Source organism: Magnolia sinica, chromosome 7 (assembly GCF_029962835.1).
Source record: "Magnolia sinica isolate HGM2019 chromosome 7, MsV1, whole genome shotgun sequence".
Taxonomy (NCBI): domain Eukaryota; kingdom Viridiplantae; phylum Streptophyta; class Magnoliopsida; order Magnoliales; family Magnoliaceae; genus Magnolia; species Magnolia sinica.
The window spans coordinates 87,022,422-87,040,973 of NC_080579.1; the positions used below are offsets into that span (position 1 = coordinate 87,022,422).

General features: G+C 39.9%; 1 long non-coding RNA gene across 1 annotated transcript; it reads left to right on the top strand.

Annotated features, from left to right (window-relative positions):
* Window positions 1-9,958: 9,958 nt before the first annotated feature.
* LOC131251617 (uncharacterized) lies at window positions 9,959-13,931 on the top strand. Its single transcript, XR_009174000.1, has 3 exons — window positions 9,959-10,095; window positions 10,168-10,636; window positions 13,765-13,931. It is a non-coding gene; the product is annotated as an uncharacterized LOC131251617 (long non-coding RNA).
* Window positions 13,932-18,552: the final 4,621 nt, after the last annotated feature.

Below are 18,552 nucleotides of genomic sequence, written 5' to 3' on the forward strand. Positions count from 1 at the left end.
GAGGTAAACTTGATAGTAAAACCATTGAACGCATGTTCATAAGGTATCTCATGCATTCAAAGGGATATGTTTTAGTTTATGAGGACCATGAATGTTGGATTGAGATAAAATCTTGGGACGAGATTGTCGTCGAAGATAGATACCCTAGTTGAATGAAGCAAAATGTTCAAATAGAACTCTTTGAAGGTTCCATATCGTATAGACCGTCATATCTTGAGGGTTCACACTTCCGCATACTATCAAATATTTGTTAGATGGATGTGATATTTGCATGGTAGCCCATGAAATAAGCATTAGACCCAATGAATAGTCTATATTGGTGGAGTGGACTAAGTGTCCTAATGTAAGTTGGAGCATATAACTTAAGAAGTGATGAGAGAGAATTGAAGCATTTCTTTTATAAGGTATATACAAAATTATTTAGAAATTTTACATAATGTAAATGAGATTTTATGAATTCCATTTGATTCTTAGCTTAATTAGACAGAACCACTTAAAACAAATTTATTTAAATGCTGACACGTACATTTTGAAGAGTCTCTTCATTTCACTACGTATTCTCAGTCAAATTCAAGAAACTATTGTTATAGGTAAAACCGAACAGGTTGACCATACGAGAAGTACGATCAACCATGAGAGAAGTGTCTCGAAGTTGGAGAGACTAGAGGAATAGGATAAACTTTTATCTTGAGCTGTTAGAGCATAAGGCTCAAAGACAGAATAAGCAACATCTTGACAAAGAGATAAGCCCCTGACTTGAGTCGTTTGAGGACATAGCTTGGTAGGGGAAGGGTCGTCTTACCAGGAACGTTTACAACATAGGCAAAGGACCGTCAAGGTAAGGAGCTTGGGATCCAAGACCCCCGTGCTCCGAGTTGACCTGACCAACCACCGCCGATGTGTTACGAGTAACCTATAGGGGATTATGCCCCCCAGACCTAGAAAAGGAGGGCCTGACATGATTTTGGTAGAAAATTACACTGGTTGAGGCAGGGGCGGCGACATTTTCGGAAGTATTTTCCCATTCCAATAGGGATTCTCCAGCGTAACCTATTAAAACATAACGGTTTTAGAACCGCCCAAGAAACCTATAAATATAGCCACCTTAAATGACAAGACATAAGAAAATAAACCCAAGCTCAAGCCTTTGATCCGAGTATACCAATCTAATTTAGGCATCAGAGGATCCACGGCTGTCATTGGCTCTCTCGGTTTTCTACATCTTCCAATTTCTTTGTAGGTTCATCGGTGGGTGCACTGCGATAATCGATCATATTTGTTTGACCAGATTCCATCGATAATAACTGTAGTTAGCTTATTTATGAGAATTACAAAAATACTCTTAAAAAGTGGTAACAATGAACAATGATATGAACCATTAGTAAGGTAGACCAATAATCTGAATCATTCCAAAAATGTTGAAAAGCGATCTAGAATACTCAACACTAGATTAGTGAGTTGCACCTTTTAAAAGTAGATGAATGGTTGTCAAGACTATTCAAAAGTACTTGGACAACAATTTGGACCACTCCAATATAGTGGATAGTGATCTAAATAATTCAAGAGCAGGTGGACAACAAATCTGAACCATTCCAATATGGTAGACAACTATATGGATAGAGATCTTTCCATTAATATAAATAACATTCCTTTTTAGAAATATTTTTGTCAATTTTAAAAGTAAGATATGGCAGAACGCAGTGGAATAAAGAGACCCCTCAAAATATAGGTATTAACATCCAAGGATTGTTTATTTTTTGATGTATTCATGCATAAACCAGGTGGCATAACCCCTAATATAAATTAACAGAAAATTATAAAATTTTGGAATTTTGGAAATCTTGTATAAGTGATAATATCTTTTGGATTTTTTTGGGTGAAAATACGGCATTTATGGGACAGTGAACAGAAGCCCATTAGGAGTATGACAGTGGAATCTCTTGCATCTGACAAATACACAAAGAGACGAGAGGAAAATGACTGAATGAAGGGCTTTTTGGTACATCTGCAGTCACATGTTTGTGCAGGTATAGTTAGCAATTAAGATGTGATTTATGGCTACTGAAATGAGAAATGGGTGGATAGTTAAATGTATTTAAAACCATTAAATTTCCCTCCAAAAGTCAATGGGATTGCTATAATGATGTGTCGTGCATCTTAAATTCTAATAAACCTAATTGATGGTAATTAATAGCTGGTCAGCCATACAACCGTAAATTCCAAGCTTTGTTCACACTGCCTGTCGGACGTTGATTGCATGGTGATCAGACTCTCTAGGGCCCACCATGATGTTTGTATTTTATTCACATGTTCATCAAATTTTCCATACGGCGTGAGCCCAAAAATGAGGTAGATCTAAAGATCAAGTGGACTGTACTATAGGAAACAACAGGGATTGAAAGACTACTTGAAAACTTTTTGGGGCTATAAAAGTTTCAGATCAAGTTGATATTAGTGTTTTCCTTGGTCTATTTTTGTGTGACTTTATGAACAAGTTAGATGGAAAATAAAACATCATTCCCACGAAGATTTCAATCGTGGGGGTCGTTATCCCCATGGTTTTCTATCGTGTGACTTACTTGAGCTTTAGACCTGCTGCTTATTTTTGGGCTCATGTCTCAAAATAAGCTGGCAAAATGAATGGGTGATAGGGGAGAAAACACACACATTAAGGTGGGCCCCACAGAGTTGGGTCACCAGGCAATTTGCCACTTGGCTGGCGGTGGGAGCTCCTTTCAAAGAAAATGTATGGGGGTCACATTTCTATAATGGATGCACAGTAAAATATGCCTTTGTCCAGAGCAGATCATGTGCTCTTGGGATGTGATTTCCGCCGTTCTTATCATTTGTTGAAGAATTGACCCGAAGGAAGTACTTTAATCTGGATTGAAACAAAGAAAAGAATGAAAAATTCAAGCAACCACATACGGAACATACTTTTTACAAAGAAAATGCTTGCAGTGAAAATCAAGGCACAAAGGGACGATCAATCTACTATTTAGAGAAAATATTATAAGAATAAAAAAAACTTACACTAAAAAACCCTAGTCTTCTTACTTTTAAGGCTCTAAAAAAAAAAAACCAAAATTTGCAATTCTCTCTTAACCATGACAGAACTTACCTCAAAAGCTATCATTTCAAGACGAATCTGTCAAAAATAACCTTCCAAGGTTCCTCTAATACTTAAACCTTGTTTGTATGTGAAACATAAATTATCTGAGTTCATAAAAGTGAATAAACCTATAGTAATTTTGGTGTCACAATTTGAACACATCAATCAACTTCTACCCCTTGAATGAGAACATTGCTCTCCCTATTAGGACTTGTCTGGATGGGTGCATCCCCTACAGATTTTGTTTATCCGAATGGATTTTATTGTGAAAAGGTCGAATGTTTGGTACACCAAAAGTGTCGACAGCTGAAGTAGAAAGACGAAATGGGTTGGGGTGATAAAATGTGATTCAATCAGAGCTGTCCACGTCCAAAAAGGCCTTAGATTAACTTGTAGGTCACCGTCAGATTAATGTGAATTTTGAGATGTGTAGGATCCATGGTAGGGCCCTCCTGATGACCGGTTTGGATATCACTCGATGATGCCCTGTATATGGTTTTTGAATATTAGGAGAGTAAAATGTATCAGTTAAGAGCTACATGAATGTCAATGGGCTGGGGGCGGGCAAAATCAAAATTTTGAATGGGGTGGGCCCACAGGCTGGCCCATTGACAGCCCAAACTAGGGATATAAGAAGTTATTAACATGGTGGCAGAGTATGAGAGCCATGTGCATGCACTTGGCTATAATACACGTGACATACATGAATCTAAATCTGAACCATCCAAATAGTGGGACCCACAGTAGATGGCACACAGCACCAAAAGTAGATTGGTTAGACAGTTCTGACATCATATAAGTCTTTACGGGACTTGACTCATGATTTTGAAATCAATTTCTCAATTTATTATATATCATTTTTTTTGCCATTTATTGCAGAATTAATGCAGAATTTATTTAAAAAATTAAATTGTTCATTAGAATACTACCTTTATAATTGATGACACATTTTGTAAATAATAAATATTTTATTTTCCTGATAATATCATGAGAAAAAACCAATATTTTGAAAATTCCCCAGGAAAGAACCGAGATTGCCACTTGCCACTGGCCTGATGTAAATGTGATTGGGTGATGGAGCATATACTTGAAAAAAAATGGTCCACTCTTGAATGGATATAATCTTCAAAATACATTTTTTTTTTTTGTAGAAATAGTATTACCTTACAATGGTAAACATGCAATAAATGATTTTTATTTTTTATTTTTTCGAGAAATGGTATTACTTCCAATGCACAAACACCAGGGGTAGCAATGGGTCTGGTTCGGGCTAAATTGGGGTCAGCCCAATCCCGACACATTCACGGGCCATGAATTCTTTTCGAAACCTGATCAATGACCTATTACTTTTTGACTTGACCTGACCTGACTCACTTAAAATTTCATCATGCCTGACCCAACTTTACTCAACTCATCAACTGATCAGACCCAATTCACCACAACCCAACTCAGGTTTAAAAATGAAACATGAGGCTAGGCTATATGAACAACCTAGCCCAAACAGGCCATATGTATTTACATAAAAAAAATAAAAATAAAAATTCATTCATACTTTTCTTCTTTATTTCGGGTTTTGGCTTGGTTCTGGTCAGCTCATCTGGCCCAATCTTTTGATAACCTATAAGGGCAGTTGGGGTTGGATATGGTTCAACCCAAGCTTGACCTATTTACTTATGTGGGTCACATTTCTGGCCCGAGCCTAACCCTTGCCCATTTAGCTTGGCCTGAACCAATATCAAAAGCAGGTTGGGCTAATTGACCCAAGGGTCTTCAGCATCACCACCTTTAGTTTCCACAATGCTTTTCTTTGCATGGAGATGAAAGGAAAACTCACTGTTTATACTGATCCTCAACTAGGATTGTCACTGGGTACCTGGACCATTAATGGTTGGACCACAGCTTACAGACCACGAAATGAACAACTTTCAAACTATTATGTGCTGCCAAATCCAACCCATTGAATAGCTTGGCTACACCATGAGGATCACCTTATGTGAAAGTCAGCCCTATCCACTCATTGAGTGAGCCACAACATAGAAAACAGTGTCAAGACACTGCTAAATAGAAAAATACAAGTATGGCCCCACTGGATGAGCAGGTATTGATAATTTTTGCATAAGGTTATCCTTGTGGTGTGGCAAAGTTATCGGATGAGTTGGATGTTGCCTGTGCTGATTAGGTAGGAAGTTGTTTGAAGGGTGGACCATAATTTGTGGTCCAATCAGTTGGACTTGAGATCTTCACTCATATGTATGTGTGCATAAAAATGTGTACTGAGATCTTCACTTATACATGGGATGCACTTACCTTTCATGAGAAATAACTTTTTAGTATATTAATGCAATGAGATAAAAGGAATAACTCACAATCGGCCACTAGGAGTGAATGTAAGAATGTGTCTCTTGAAAGAACTGCTTGATATTGCATAAAGATTAAATTCAATGTATGAGCATAAACTTAGATTACAACTAAATATTTCTATTGGATTATCACTACTTTTAAGATAGATTGATCTAAGATAAATTGATAAATTTGATTTGTTTGTTGGATTTGGTTATTTTTTGTCTTCTATCCTATTAATCCTCTCAATATTATAGATATCTGCTGCAACTATTTCTTATATATTTTTCCTCTTCAATCTAACAGCTATTGTAGTTGAGGAGTTGGCACATCAACTTTTTAGATCCTTCCTTTGATACGTGCCAATTTGACGGTTCATCTTTTGCTCAACTGCTTTCTGCTTCTGGGTTTCTCGACCTGTAACACTTCGAATTTTCGCTATTTTGGATTGCCAAAAATTATTATTGTTATTATTAGTATTATTTTGTTTTTAAATATAACTAGCCACATTGTCACTTACTGACCCTTGATGCTCGAAGTGAGCTTATACGCGGCTGGTACTGATAAAGAATTGTACAAATAAGATTGATTAGCCTTAGAAAACAAATGAATCCAACCGATCACTTAAACATCGAGTTTAGTCCCATGATTTGTTCACATAGGGTTCAAATCTAACCAACCTACTACTAACTAATCAAAACAACCGTAACTAAATTAAAGATCTACCTAAACCCAAGCCAGCTATGGGTCAGACCTTAATTAATAAACCAAATCAACCCAGTTACTCTTTTAGCCTAAAACTGACGGTTTAGAGTGCTCATGACCGAATCACCATTTTTGTTAATTTTGAATAGGCCACACTGTAAACTTAGTTAATCCAGTCCATAACAATTACGCTCAAGAAATCTCCCTACCCAATTTATTTCAGAAATGCCCCGATTACCCGAACAAGCTCTAGACCGCTCGTTAGTGGGACACTAGTTCCGAAATTATAGAGTAATGTCCATCTCACTAAGCTTGTGGTCAATCACGGACAATGGATTCAAATGATGCCTTGAAATGGATGGTTTGCACCATTAAGCCGACACTTGTGAAACGCGACTCTTCAAGTTAATAGCCTAAAAATATGAAATTTAAAACAACTAGCCCGATAACTTAGGACAACAAATTACGACATTCCAACCATTAGATTTCATCCAAACTTGCACTGTAGATTTAAGATATTTCCCTGTCCACGTCCACTGAATCAGACCCTTGATCGAAAGACAGTGACCATTAATCACAAATTAGACCCCTACGATCAATTTTCGCATCCGCTTGCCACCAAATTTTGGACAACCCCTCATTAGATCATGGGACACTTGTCCCATGGCATGGATGGGCCAGGGAGCCATTGAGACAGCCCCAAAGATCGTAAATGAGCCCCACAAGGTCATATATAATAAGAGTTGCCACCCTAGGGCCATTGGATAAAAAATGCAGGTTATATAAACCTTAAACCCTCTCTCCCTCACTCTTATACAAAACTTCCAGCAAGAGAGAGAGAGAGAGAGAGAGAGAGAGAGAGAGAGAGAGAGAGAGAGAGAGAGAGTAGCTGGATTTTGAGAGATCTCCCTCTCCTTCCACAATCACTCGCTGGAAATCGCGGCTCCACCGCCATAGAAGTGGATTGTCGCTGGTAGGAAGGTAATTACCCAAACTCTCCTCAGATTTTAGTATGCTAGGCCACTTGCATGTGTCCTAACATGCAAATTCAATTGGCACAAGGCCCCGGCACATCATTTGTTGGACCCGACACCGTTAGAGCAACTCCATAAGCCTTCAACCGACCTTAGGTACGGACCATCATCTCTAGGTGGCCGTTTATCAAACCTAGGACGAATTCTAGTGATTGTGTTTGACAATCTGCTTTGCATGCTACTTGCATGGAGTGAAATTGTTGGATTTGAGTTTGGACATAGATAATTTCTAGATAGGGAAGAAATATTGGTTCCTAACTACCCCAATGCTTGTACCGTCTAAATTTTTTTTTTTTTTTGTCAAATGTGGAATTCTAAGCATGATACCCCAAAATTTATAAATTATATAAGAAAAATCCTATTGCATGTCCCCTACATGTGCGAGTTGTGTAAATTAATTGTTAATTACTCCATGCATGTTTAATTCTTTCCAAAATCAGTTATTGTACTCGTTTTCTCCTATGATTTTTTTATTTTGTAACTTCTGACTCATGTGCATATTTATCTAGAAATACCTTGAATATTATAAATCCATAACTCTTGTGCTGATATTGGATGTAATTCATCATTATGCAAGTCTAAATCTCTCACAACTTCGAGTAGATCGATGTTTTCTTTATTATGTTGCATCTATACACTGTTCCCTTTCCGGATCGGCTAACAAATTCAGAACCCACTTGGGCAGCTCTTTTGGTAGGCCTGCCCATGGGCAAATTTGGCCCAATTAGTCAAATTGCATATTGTCAGATGTAGTCGGACTACGCGAGACGTTGCTCTCAAAGCTGTACAATTCGTAGTTTGTCTAGTGGGGACAAATTGTCCCACCAGTTAGCAATTCATGTTCGTTAACCATATATGTACACTTCTGCTTGAACCCGAGACACCCTGCGTCTATTTGCGCCCACTGACAAACCGCTGGTTGCGGCCTACAAGTCTCGGGACCGGGCATGGTGGTAGGGGATACTATACTCGAGCTGTCAGCCTACGCCGGGGTGACTAGCCTCCTCGTAGTGACTGTGAGCAATGAATATTTCTCAAATTTACCGTCGTATGATTTTAATAGTAGGAGTGACGAACCTAAAACAGGCTAAGGATCGCGAGAGCAATACTGATACGGCCGGCGATCGGGATAGGGCATTGATCTGTCGTGGTGTCCCAGTTTCTCCAAACTGCTGGATGAATGGATGTAATTAATTAACTCGGCTAACATCTCACATCACATTGCATTAGCTAGAATTGGTGATTCGGCAGTCGAGGTTGCATTGAGGGAGTGTTGGGCATTGCGATTGTTAGACGTTGGGCATTGCGATCATTGGAAGTAAGGGCATGCATCATATTATAAAAACATGCATTTGCATTAATAAGAGTGATTAGGATTCTGTGAATGATTGCTTTTTACTAAATTTGCCCTTGTATATGATAATATGCGCAACTTATTATTAATGAAACCACTGAGTTAGCTACTCACTCCCATTATGGGACAGTGTTTTAAAACACCAACCAGAACTTGTCTTAGATGCAGGGAACATGGAACTCGACGTACTTGATGGAGTGAGCATGGATGATGAGGAGCTGTTGTACTTTCAGATCTTTGGCAGATCCTTGTAGTCCGCTATAGGGATGGCCGTGGGACATAGGACAAGGGTCTAGTTATTTTGGAGATGATATATTTTACGGGACTAGTTCCTCCTGTTATTTACATTGTCTTTACATTTGGACATGGATTTTTATTTAGTTGCACTTGATTTCATTCTGTTGGTCCTGATTTATGTTGCATGACTTGCTAGTCTCCCCCCACTGCTTATGAAATGAATAAAATATGCCAAACTCCGAAGCCCAATAGGGCATAGGTGGAACCCGGGAATTCGGGAGCTGAGTACCTACTTGGCCCTTGAAATCCGGGGCGTTACATGACCATGTCTCACCTTTTGGGTCACAGGACCGTGCTTCCTGGATTCTCTGCCGCATTTTGTTTCTTCCGTCGACCACATTTCTCTTGACCACTCTCTACATCTTTCCCCTTCTCGACCAATTTCCACCTCTTAGACTTCTTGGTTATGCCCCTGATGCCAACTGTACTTCTATATAGAATTCTCCAAATATCTTTTGCATGCAATGCATTTCCTTACAATGACACGTGTCTTTTTCCAATTGAATTTCTCAAGAATAGTCAAAAATAAGGTACAACACATAATATGAACCCAATTAATTACCACCTTCCTTCCTAGTTGGAAATGTTCAATCCATGTGAGACCTCTTGAACTATAATTTTTCGTCAGGGGTTGACAATGTACAAAATTCATAAGTGGATAAGCAACCTCATTCTAATCTCCCACTACACCAAAATTGTTATACCGGTACGGTTGGTATTTTGGTTCAGAAACGACTTTAAGCCGTTCCTGAATTTGAAACGGTATTGAACCGTACTAGAATTGTTGCTGCTATACATTGTTATTTCCATTGTTTTGTTGGTGTGTCCCAATTAAGTGTTGGATCTTCTTATTTGTTATTAGTGTGTTTTATTATTTTATTTTGAAACAGATGGACGGAATGGATTTGATTATTAACATTTGAGTGGACCCCACAAGGCCCAAGAGGCAAATTGGATCCATTTGCCACAGACTACCGAATAGTTTTAACCTTTTTCTTATGACAAAATCCTAAAATCCCTCATTTCGCATCCGTCGCCGGCTCCGTCTCTCTCTTCCTCTCTTAATCTCCCCCTCTTTCGATCTCCCGATCTCAACCCTCTCCTTCGATCTCCCTCTCTCTTGATCTCCCTCTCCATTGATCTCTCTCTCCCGATCTCAACCCTCCCCCCTCTCTCGATACGAACGGTTCTGATCATTGAACCATTCTGCATGTGGGCCCAGTGACGGTGACATACACATCAGTCGTGACGAGGTAAATCGAATTCTTCTTATTTATATTCTTTCCAAGCATTTAGGGTTCTTGTAACTCTTTTCTCTCTTTTAGGGTTTTATGTTATTCTAGGGCAGAAGGGGCTGAGATGCAATTGGGGAGAGCTGTTATATGCCGTAGTTCTGAATATGCCTGCAGGTTCTCTGCAGGTTGCCAGCTCAATCTCAGCCCTACATCAAATGATGGTCTCATAGTACGGTTCTGATCATCCGTTTAGTGGCTGTTTGCTGTCAGTGCATGGTTTGGACGATGGGAAGTCCACGTATGAAATTACAGAAGTGCCATTTAAATTGGGTTTTGTTTGGGAGAAGTCCAGGATTGCAGAGCATTATAATGCTCTGTTCTACTAGATGCTTTAGGATATGTGGACAGTCAAATCAGTCAATTTGTACCGTCCATTTAGCAGATCCCATGACGTATTGGTCACATCGCGAAAATCTTAGGGATCGGATGATTCTAACCATCTAATCATGGCCTATGAAAGATGGACGGTTAATATTGTTTATGGTTGTAACAATATTAGGTGGGGACCATCACTGTAACATCCCGAAAAATTTCGTGCAAAGGCTCGAGCACCACCTCAATCCTTTAGAAGTTAAATGTGAGTTAACTAGCGCTAAACTCGATTACCTGTGAAATTAGTACCAATCACTTTAAATTTGATCTGTAAGACCCAAAACCTGTAGAATTGTTAGCGCTACGTTACCCTGAAATATAGGATTCAACGCTAAATCCAGTTACTCTCGGGAGTACTTGGAAACTTTGTATCGGACCTGGACCGCGCGTCGAAAGTCCGATAGCGATGATCTTAGACAATTATGATTACCTTGTTGGGCTTGACAATCACGTCAAAAATCAAGTCCAGATGATGTCCTGAGACGATTTGCTTAAGTCCGGAGTAAAGAGTGTGAGAAAGGTAAAATTATTTAGAAATTAAATATAAATTTAAGAAATTTGAGTCGTGTCACTTGCGCTCCGATTTTAAGCATTCTAATCGTTGGATTCTAACCCAAATTTACCTTCGGATCAGGGAAGATGGCCCACACATGTCAAAGTGCTTGTGGCCCTGATCGAGTTTCGGTGACCGTTGAATTGAAATTGGTCCGCCATGAGCAATTTGGAAACCCGATCGGACTGAAAACTTAACTTGCTTAAGATCCAATATTAGTGAGCTTAAGTCCGACCACACTCAGAAAAAGGACCTCTAGAAACGCTCCATTGGATCGAAATAGACCCGATTTGGTTATAACCTAAGTATACTTTGGCCCTGGGGCTATTTCCATCAATTTTACTCCTATATAAAGACCTTAAACCCTCACTCACAAATTTCATACGAATTTTCCAACCCTTAGCTATGAGAGAGAGAGGAAAAGAGAGGAAAAGAGAGAGAAAGAGAGAGAGAAGTTGGTGAATCATCTTGAGATTCTTCCCAGTTACTCTGCGTACCTAATCCATCGCATCTGAATCATTATTCCGGCGATTCTAATCTCATTTTTAGGTAAGTCAATCAAACCCTAAACTGTTTTGGAGCTTAGAATAGTCCAAGTGTTGATGTAGCTAATTTAATTCATGCCTTAGGTTATCTAGTCGCCGTTGACGAAGACTTATCGTCTAAATCAGATATTTGCGCACTTTCTAGTTTAAGGTGCGGACTATATTCATGTAGGTTATGGTTTTCAAAGCTTTCAATGTCAGTTAATGATTTATTACTGACGTGGGTGCCATTTCACATGGTAAATGCGATATCTGTTTCGTTTTACGTATATCAATAGTCTATGTTGTAAGTAGTGTGATTCATGTGTTTGTTGAAATGTTTGTATGCATTTGAAATTTGGCGTTGTGATTGCCATGATTAATTGCTGTAGGAATATGATTGTTATTTATGCGACAACTCCTTGTCAAAAGGATTTGCCCTAATATATACTATGGCCGACATATGTGTTGTATGTTGCCAAGTGTAGTCTAAGTGTTTGTGGAAATGTTTGAATGAGTTCGTATTTAGTAAGGTGTGAGTTTTGAGGCAGTTGAGGTATGAAATTCCAATTACCTTACTTATGTTTACTATTTCCTCCATGAATTGCTTAGTCTAACCATCCATATTGACTATGTGTATGATTTCCTCCATGCAAGTTGTTAATTTTACCGCTTCACTTATGAAATGCATGTGTATGGATTCTCGTTATCTTGCATCTTATAACATATTTGCTATTATGGTTGAATGTGTATGGGGCCATGTTATGGTCCAGGCAATCAGTAACAGGCATCGAGATCGTGGTTGAGATTTATTCGTCACGTAGGACGTGTTTGACGAACGCGAGTCGTATTAGGGTTGTCGGCAGTGGTTTGGCCACACGGAGTGTTTGCGCACTTCATGTCGTTCAACTTAACATGCGCTCGTGCTAGTCGAGCTCGTCAAATAACCCGATTGGCCTGGTGGATGTTCACCATGTATGGACGCTACTGTTTGAATTTAGGGTACCAAACTTACCAGTGCAATCCCGTTAACCATGGTACCTCGATCTGCTAAGACTCATGAGCCGGGCATGGTGGTATGGGACACCGTGGTCGAGTTGTCGACCTACGCTAGGGTAACGAGCCTCCCCGTAGTGACCAGTGAGCAATCCAGACTCGTGAGCTGATTATGGTGGTATGGAATACTATATTCATGCTGTCGGCCTACATTGATTAGTGACGAGCCCTTTGTAGTGACCTCGAGCATACCTTGATACTGCATTGAGGCGACGAGCCTTATTGTAGTAACTAAGGTATGATTAGGCATGCATTGATTGGTGATGAGCCCTTTGCAGTGACCTAGAACCATAATATCGTATGAGATTGTCTAGGACTGACGACCCTAGAATGGATCACTGTTTGGGAACCGATATAAGGAAGGTACCTTAGCTTCCCAATCCTGCTGTATGAAAAGGACTAATAACAACTTGGTAATCATATTCATGCACCGCATTGCATGTGCCTTGGCGTCGTGGAGCACTGCGGGAGGTTGTCATGTGTACCGTAAGATGAAGACGTTGAGGGAGTGCAGGCGAGGGCATGCATCATTTCTACATATATCCTTGCATTAATAAGAGTAACTAGGACATGTTTGATTGTATTGCCTTATCATTACTGCTTGATTGAATTGATAATATGTTAACTTTGACTGTATAGTTCCATTGAGTTGATCACTCACTCCCACGTTCTGGGACGGTATGTCAACACCAACTAGACTCTGTCTTAGATGCAGATGATGATGCGACCCCCGAGGCAGAGCATGAGTATGAGGATGATGAGGAGGCGTTCTCCTCTATGCAGTTCTTAGGCGGGTTCATGTGAGCCGTGTCTTGATCTACGGGGATTCAGGGTTTATTTTGTAATGGTTTATATCATTTTGATACTTATATTTTGAAACAAACACTTGTAATTATGACCTGGAAGAGCATACATATCTCAAGGACTTATATATATACATATATATTTCTTCAGTCTTCTGCTTGCATATTTTACCGATCCCTAGATTATGTTTGCAGTTTGGCTTAATCTACTCCATGTTTTATGCACTAATACAGACAACATACATCCATCTTTGCATATGTTGCATAAGTGATGTTTTGAAACTCAGGAGTTGGGTTATGCTCGGCCCCCGAATTTCAGGGCGTTACAATCACGGATTGGTTGTAACAGTTCTAAGAATCACTTTGATTAGATGATCCTAACCATCTCATCCATGGCTTGGGGGAATACATGGCTATAGGAAAGGTTGATGTTTGGTGGGCAGCTGATCAAAAAACTTATGCCAATCTACCATTTAAAAGCCGTCTCAAATCTGGTTTTAATGTTCTGAATAATAAATTATCTAATTTCACATGTAATTGCAATTAAATTAGTTATCAGAGGCTGAGTTCCCTGTTTGTGGACAGGGAACTTCCTTTTTGTGCACCAAGTTTATACATGTGGGGCCCAGGCTTGTCTTATCCAAGCCATTGAATAAGCTTGTCTAGCTAGAGATGGATTTCTGACCAAGTTTGTACATGCAGGGCCCATGGTTGTATATAAATGATCTTAGGAGATTTTTTGGGCATGGTCCATCCGAAATGTTTTTTGAAATCTAATATTTCCTTTGCCATCCAAAATGTTTTTTTTTTTTTTTTTTGGTTGAAGCTTCTCTGGTCTGTATCCGATTGGGAGTTGGTAACTTCTCCACATGTCTTCATCCCCTATGAATCTGCAAGCTAACTCATCATAGAAACCTAGTTGATTAGTATTTGAGAAATCTCGGATGCATTTCCACTGCCCTCTTGACGACAACTACTATATTTATGCATGTGAAAGTTAATTTGTAATTTTAGTAGTGCTGATATCAGACATGATTCATTGAGAGCATTATGTTGCATGTAGTGACATGAATTGTTTGGAATTAGAGTGGCTAGTAAAGGCTGTTTCGCATGTGTATATATATCATATGACACCTCACATTTTTTGTTCACATTCCAATTGAGGTCCCATGTGTTTCTTTGTTTCTCTCTTACTGCTGTAATTAGTTTCTATTTTACCTTATATTCATCCGATTTCTCATTGCAGCACTGTAATTGGCAGTTAGCAGGTCTTCACATTTCGCTAATCATTTAATTGTGGACTAGCTCTGTAATTTCTTTTGAAAAGATCCCACCTTCAGGAATGATAACCATTTGATGTAGGGGAATGTTAAAATTTACACACTGGCTGGTGGGCCCTGCAATCAAATGCTCAAGCATGACCTTTCATGTGTAGGTGCTTGATGCTTGGCAATTTGCCTGGAGACTTCCCTCCATGACTATATGCTTGCTTGCCTTTTGGAGCATGCATGCAATATTTGGGCTGGAGGTTGATGCTGGGGGTTCCCAACCAAGGAGCATGATCTATTTAGTTTCTATGACATGATGAAAGGACTTGCATTGTCAAGTTGAGCTGAAATGTTTATGTTTCCATTCTATATTTCTAATAGACTTGTAATTGTTATCATCAGTTTTCTTTTTATCTTGATTCTTTTTGTCGTTTCGGTTCTATCTTGATTCTTGATTTCGTTACGATATATGAGAAAACCTATAATATTGTAGACTGCGTCCCAAGTACATCTTGTATAGCTTACTTGATTAGTTGTTTCTATAGACTGGATAAGATAGATGTAATGTAGGTTTGTGACAATGTGTTGATGGCTTCGATCATCACTGCATGGTAAGAATTATATCACAGATAAAACACTTTACTGAAAGTAGACTCTACCAGTTTTGATGTAGATTTAGAGTTTTAAGACAACTGCTAGTTTTGATGTAGATTTAGAGTTTTAACATTTCTATATCATGTATATTCAACGGTGGTCAGGTTATTTTGTTTGGCTAACACCGCATTGTTGTTGCCTATTTTCAGCATGCTTAGGCACTGAGCCAAATCCAAGATTTCTTAGAAGAGGGATTTTCAGGTATCTGCGTAGGAGAGATTTGCTTCTCTTGTGGTTCATCTTGTGGTTCTCTTAGTCTAGGCTTGACTTGTGTTTATGGTGCAAGTTCAAGAATATATTCAGCTGAACTGCAACAGGTGCAGCCCCAGAACTACAGCAGGTGGAATCCCTTGTTGTTTATGATGCCTACAAGCTTCTTGTTGTGCCTTCTCCAATTGGTGGTATTCTTATAATTTGTGCAAATACTATTCACTATCATAGTCAGGTAAGTCGTTCTACTTTTACCCATGTTTGTAGTGCAACCACTGTGGTAGGTTAGCATAATTGACACTGTTTATCAACATTTTCTTTCTAGTTTTTACTTGTTTAAGACTTACCTTCTCAGGTTATTTGGTTATTTTATGTTTGAGGTTCAAGTGCTTGTATACATGTGTGATGTATCACTGACCTTAGGATATCTTTCTTCCTCTTGCTTTGACAGTCAGTATCTTGTGCTCTTGTCTGTCACGCCCCAAACTCGGAAATCGGGCTCACAAAATTTTCGATCGCTGAATTTGGTGCCAACAGCCTCCGTAGTACCCCATTCTTGGCTCCTAGCGCCCATTCGCCAGACTCCGATCCTGGGATGCTACGAGAAGGATTTTCAACATCAGTTTGATTCATAATAAGGATAACCAAAGGTATAACCCACAAACAACAATCAAAAACTCCATCACATTTTCACTATGATCAAAAACTTTACAAGTACAATGAGCATAAAGGGAAATATAATGATAAAAAAGCTCCAAGATTATCTGCTATGCGCTCCTGCCTAAGCATTGCTGCGCTCCAACGTCACCTGCACGCAACAGTCGTGCATAAGCTTATAGAAAGCTTAGAGGGTGGTGTAAGTGTGTGCGTAAGGTAGTAATACAATTATGTAGTATCAGAATAATGCGGAATATGCTGATGAATCCATGAATATCATTAGCCGTACCAAGGTTATGCGATGTATATAAATGATGTCGGCCATACCAAGGCCATGCGATGCGAGATGCAAGCTCAAGCATATGAATCCTCATCTAAGTCCATATATCAATACAGTTTAACTCTGGAATATCACCGGGGTCTAGTACACTCCAAACCAGATTGTCGCCCCATCGCGCGTAATAAGGCGAGAGGAAGAGACCTCACTATCCGCTTGCCAATATGGGGCTCTACTCGTCGATAGCGGACCCATTCCTCGAGCTGGTCAAACTCAGCCTAGCTTTGCTCACTTCTCTTGGGTGGGTAAGGCCGCATCCCCTTCCAATCGACTACGACACAGTGGAAAGCGTGACCGTCTAGTAATCTGTACTCGACGCTCATGCACCCACTCGGTCTAAACGTTGGAACAACCTCTTGGTACCATAAGGGTTTAAGGACTTTCACCCAGGGATATCTATAACATCCCATGTAGAACAAGATTTTTGGTATCCAATCCTTCTAACCACGATATGCCTGTGGCGGCTATGACCTTGATGTCGCTAGGGCGTACGGTATACATGTCACACAATGCGAGATGCATGAATCACGCAATCCAGTCATACAACAGTCATGCGCGTACCACGCGCTCATGTGGGCATCTCCCTCCAACAGAGAGTCCCATAATCAATCACTCATCTCATCACAAGCATGCAGATGATGTGTATGGGTATATATTATGATGTTATGTTGTCACATATACATAATCGGTATCGATAACCAGTGTCGGCCTCGATAATCGGAATCGATAATCAGAATCGGCCTCGACAAATTAGGAGGGGCCTAATAAGGCCTAAGGGAAGGTCACAATGAGGACATCTAACCATCATTGCCCATCAATGTGGACGTCCAACCATCATTGCTCCCAGGGAGTGACCCTCATGAAGAACTCATAAATAATGCAACGGCCACGCTCATACATTACATTGGGCCTCGTTCATGGGCCTCACATACATTGCATCGGGTCTCGAATACACATCAGGTGGGCCTCGCACCTGGGCCTCAAATATATCTCAATGGGCCTCCTATGTCGAGCGGACCACATCCCATATGCCGCATTACATGGGCCGCACCAACGGGCTTTATGTATATCAAATGGGCCACACTAATGGGCCTCATTTGGGCCCAACCTTATGTATATTTGAGATCCAACCTATCCATAAGTTAACATAGAGATAAATGAAGTAAAAAGAATATTAGCTTATTTAGAAACCACCATGGCCTTAGAAGTTTTGAACGGTGGATGTCACGGTCCACTATTTAAATGGTGGGGCCCACTTGAACTTTAGATCAGACTCACTCAATTTCCCATGCTGTAAAATGACCTCACAAATGGTTGGACGACATGGATACAATACAAGCATCATGGTGGGCCCCACCGTCCATACAGTAGATGGTGTGGATAAAGCACATACATCATCAGGCCCCACACCACATGGATGAAGCACATACGTATGGAGTGGGTCCCACCGTCAGATGGACGGGGTGGGATACAAAATATACATCAAAAAGGGCCTGCGGGCTGCTGAGTTCAGAGGGCAGCTGTATAGCTACAGCACGTGCAGTACTGCTGCCTAAAATAGTGGAGAGGTGGGTCCCACGGACCCCACCATAATGTAATATTATATATATATATATATATATAATATTAAAAGCTAGCTGCTGCCATGCAGCTTTTCTGCATTTAAAAGAGAGGTGGGTCTCACGTAGGGCCCACCACAACAAGTATATAATATAATATATATATATATATATTATAATATAATATATAATATATATAATATAATATACTATAACATATCTAACATCCAGGCCATGGCCTGGATGGTCACATACGTCAAGGATGGGCCCCACACATGGGGTGTGTCCCACCATCAGATGGACGGTGGACACAATACATGCATCACGATGGGGCCATTTTAAACGGATGGACAACGTGGATGGGTCTACGGATTCAACCGTCAGTCTACACTTCCCTGTTAGCCACCGCACTAGGGATGCTA